Below are 3,987 nucleotides of genomic sequence, written 5' to 3' on the forward strand. Positions count from 1 at the left end.
GGTGATCCCTAAGTCTCCGTAAAACTGCTATTTTGAATTCTTGGTCAGAGCGCTCACAAACTGTCTTCTCTTTAGGATCACTAGATTTTTGCTTCGTCCTTTTTGAAGAGGTCACAGTTCCCTGTTTGCTGTTGTTTCTTGTGGGTACACATCTGTCTTTGCATTGAAGGATTATTTATTCCGTTTTCTCTGTCTGGCCTGTTTTGGTTTTTATTGGATATTTTTGCTTAGCAAGTCTTTACTACTAGGTCACAGCCTCCTTTTCAGCTCCACATGGCACATTAAGCCCAGGCTCACCTCAACTCCAGTACATGATGGAAGCTTTGCCTGTCCTGAACTGGCAAAAAATTATCCCAGCAGTGTGAGAAGGCTGGTGAGGGGTTTGTGCCCAAGGGACCTGGGAAACATACCTCCTCCAGTGTGCTGCTGCTGAACAGCCGCTCTGATTTGGCGTCTCCTGTGGCTGTTACAGAGCAGTCTCTCCAGGGCTGGGGATGGTAGTTCCCCCTCCTCCATTTGTCACTGTGTGTCCTCAGAGATTTCTCTCTTCAGGCAGTCATGCTGCTGCCTGTGGCTTAATGCAAGGACAGGTCTCCCGCCAGGGATTCTAGCATGGTGGGAAAGCTGGTTGACCACCTCAGTCTCACTTTTCCCAGTGTAAAAACCGGTGAGTCAGTGATACGGTTTGGCTCTGTGTCCCCAGCCAAATCTCATCTTGAACTGTAATCCCCATAATCCCCAGGAGTCAAGGGAGGGACCAGGTGGGAGGTGATTGGATCATGGGGTTGGTTTCCCCATGCTGTCCTCGTGACAGTGAGTTCTCACGAGATCTGATGGTTTTATAAGTGTGTGACAGTTCCTCCTTCACACACACTCTCTCTCTCCTGCCACCTTGTGAAGAAGGCACCTGCGCTTCCCCTTCCATCATGATTGTAAGTCTCCTGAGGCCTCCCCAACCATGCAGAACTGTGAGTCAATCAAAGCTCTTTTCTTTATAAATTACCCAGTCTCAAGCAGTTCTTCATAGCAGTCAGGGAAAGATTCTCCACTCAATTGTTGCTAGGCAGAATCCGGGGAAGGGGCATCACGGATGCAGAAATCTGGTTCTCCTACCATTTGCCTGGAGTTTTTTCACTTCTCTGTGGCCCCAGAATCTGTCTCATTCTCTTATTTGAGTCCTGGGTTGTTGCTGGTGAAAATCTCACACTGTATATTTATTTTGGTTTTCTGTTGGGGGTGTGAAGCCAGCTTGATTCTATACCCTCATTTTAAAGCTGAAAATCCTCCAGGGCTAAATCAGAGCGGATCTTTGGCGGAACACTTTCTGTGCATTTGTAAGGACTTTCTACAGTGTGAACTCTCTGATGCTGAATGAACTTAGTGATATGGCTACAGGTTTTCCAACCTTTCCTGCATTCATGAGGCCTTTCTGTTGTGAACCTTCTGGCACCAAAGAAAGGTGAGTCCTTTGCTGAATGCTTTCCCACATCAGCTGCACTCACAAGGCTCAGCACTACAGTGGACTCCCGTGTTCAATGCAGCTGGAGTTGCAGCTAAGAAACTTCCCACACTCACTGCACTCATGAGACCTTTCTCCAGCACTGGGTTGCCCGTCCTCGGGTTCTCTGGTGCTGAACTGTGCATTTGCAGCTCACGGCTCCCTCACCTGCCATACTTTCCAGGTGAAAGGCTCCCCCAGCTTCGGTGCTCCCGCGTGGCTCCGCTCACCGTGATGGCCTCTGCTGCTGCTGAAGAGGCCAGTGCTGGGTCCCATCCTTGCCTCACACTAAGGGCTTCCACAATGTGTGGACTCCACAGCTTTCCACGAGGCCCTGCCCTCGGCCCTACTGCAGGGTTTCTCTCCGCTGTGCTGCTTCTGGGCTGGTTTACACTGAAGCCAAAGCCTCTCCCACAGGCCTCTCACGGGTATGCTTTCTGCCCGGGCTGTGCTCTCCGGCACTCAATCAGGGCAAAGTGCTTTTCAAGACTGGGTATTTTCTCTTCACCTCTCCCCATGGAAATGACGATTATTCAGCTTTTGCTCGCACACACTTTCCATCAGCCCTCCTCCTGCCCTCCATTCTCCTAATAGGGTACTATCATAATATGGTTACTGTTTAGTGCTTATATTTTAGGACTATATAAATACTATGCATAACTAAATTATATAGTAGTATTACTGTGGTAACTTTTTCCTACCTAACTTGTTTTCCTTGGAGTTATGTCCCTTGGTTTCCTAGGCACTTGTCAATAATTCAATCTTAGCTCCTATGTAAACCCTCAATATGTTCAGAAGCAACAGGTGTTCTAACAGTTAAGCCATCTTCTCTGGAGCCGACACCAAACCCAGCCTGGCTGACTTCTATGCTGAGTGCACGGCTGCCATCCTGGAATCTCCTTTTGCTGTGTTCCTGGGGAGTCACCTTGCTGTTTGCGTTGGATCTCCCATTGCCTTTAAGCCATGCTTTCTCCTTTTGGAGTACATTCTCTAGTCCTTTTATTTAAAAAGCTGTGTAAAGGCCGGGCGCGGTGGCTCACACCTGCAATCCCAGCAATTTTGGAGGCAAGGCGGGCAGATGGCTTGAGTTCAGGAGTTCAACACCAGCCTGGCCAACATGGCAAAACCCTGTCTCGACAAAAAAATCAGCCAGGCATGGTGGCACATGCCTGTGGTCCCAGCTACTTGGGAGGCTCAGACAGGAGAATCACTTGAGCCTGGGAGGTCAAGGCTGCAGTGAGCAGTGTTTGTGCCACTGCACTCTAGCCTAGGTGACAGAGAGACCTTGTCTCAAAAAAAATAAATAAATAAATAAAAGGGTGTGTGGAATATACACTTTTCAAGAGCCTACAAGTCTTTTGGCATGACTTTTAATCTATCTGGAAATAATCTTCCTTCAGAATTCAAGAAGGCCCACATTCCCTGTTTCCTATGTGGCATCTGAGGCTTGCAAAGCTATTGATTCCTAATACTCTGCATGTGTACGGTTCATTCCCTCCAGCAGTTCCCCGGTGTTCTGAAATCTCACACTCACGTGCCTGGATGTGCACACTGATACGGAATGGAAGAAGGCAAGGTGCTTTCCCCTTCCGTTGTGTTGGCACTAGGTTCGCTGAGCCCTTGTAATCTGCAAACTTACAGCCTTCATCCTCAGAATTCTTTTATTCGCTGGGATGCATTGAAAGATGTGTGAGGGCATGTCCTAGGCCACGTTATGTATGGGTAACTTTAGGTCTTTCCTTTTAGGCTGGTGAGATTCCTCAAAGAAGTATATTTCTGCTTTATTTCTTGCTAAAGGATACGACTGAGCTATGGATTTGAGATACTGAAGGCTGAAAGCGGCACACCTGCTCTGGTCTTTCACTGGTTTGAAGTAGGCACAGTTGCCCAATTGTGTGGAATGGGGAGTTTAATAGCTTCTTAAACAGGCCTCAGCTTCTAGTTTTACCTTATCTCACAACTGCTTCCAGAGGTACCTAGAAGTGCCAATTCCAGAGCCTCGGGGAGCTCTGCAAGACAACTCGGACGCTCAGATGTTCCCATTTACTTCTTACAATGTAGATTTCTCAGGTGTTTCTAAGTCAACTACCATTCACCTATTTTCTGGAGAGCTTCCCAATTTCGTTGCTATTTTTAATCATCCTAGTGGGTTTATGCTTTAAAAAAAAAAAAAAAAATTCCCTGTCATATCAATGGGATTTCAGGAAGGAGCAATGGTAAACAGTTACATCTAGCTGTACAGGAGGCTGGGAAATGAAGCCTTTATTCTGGGAATCCAAGTGTCCAGCTAAAAACTGTGAGTTGTATTATCACAGATGGAGACAGTGCGTGGTGAATGGAAACTAGCAATCTCTGCCACATAAATCCAGCTAGTTTCGAGGCAAAGAGAGACTGAGACTGCTCGTGATAAAAAGCCTTCTTTGCAGGAGAGTAGGAGAGATGGCAGAGGCTCCAGGACAAGGAATGAAGAGGCAGAACACACAAGGAAC

This window comes from Trachypithecus francoisi, unplaced genomic scaffold (genome assembly GCF_009764315.1).
Source record: "Trachypithecus francoisi isolate TF-2019V2 unplaced genomic scaffold, Tfra_2.0 Lachesis_group13, whole genome shotgun sequence".
NCBI classification, from domain to species: domain Eukaryota; kingdom Metazoa; phylum Chordata; class Mammalia; order Primates; family Cercopithecidae; genus Trachypithecus; species Trachypithecus francoisi.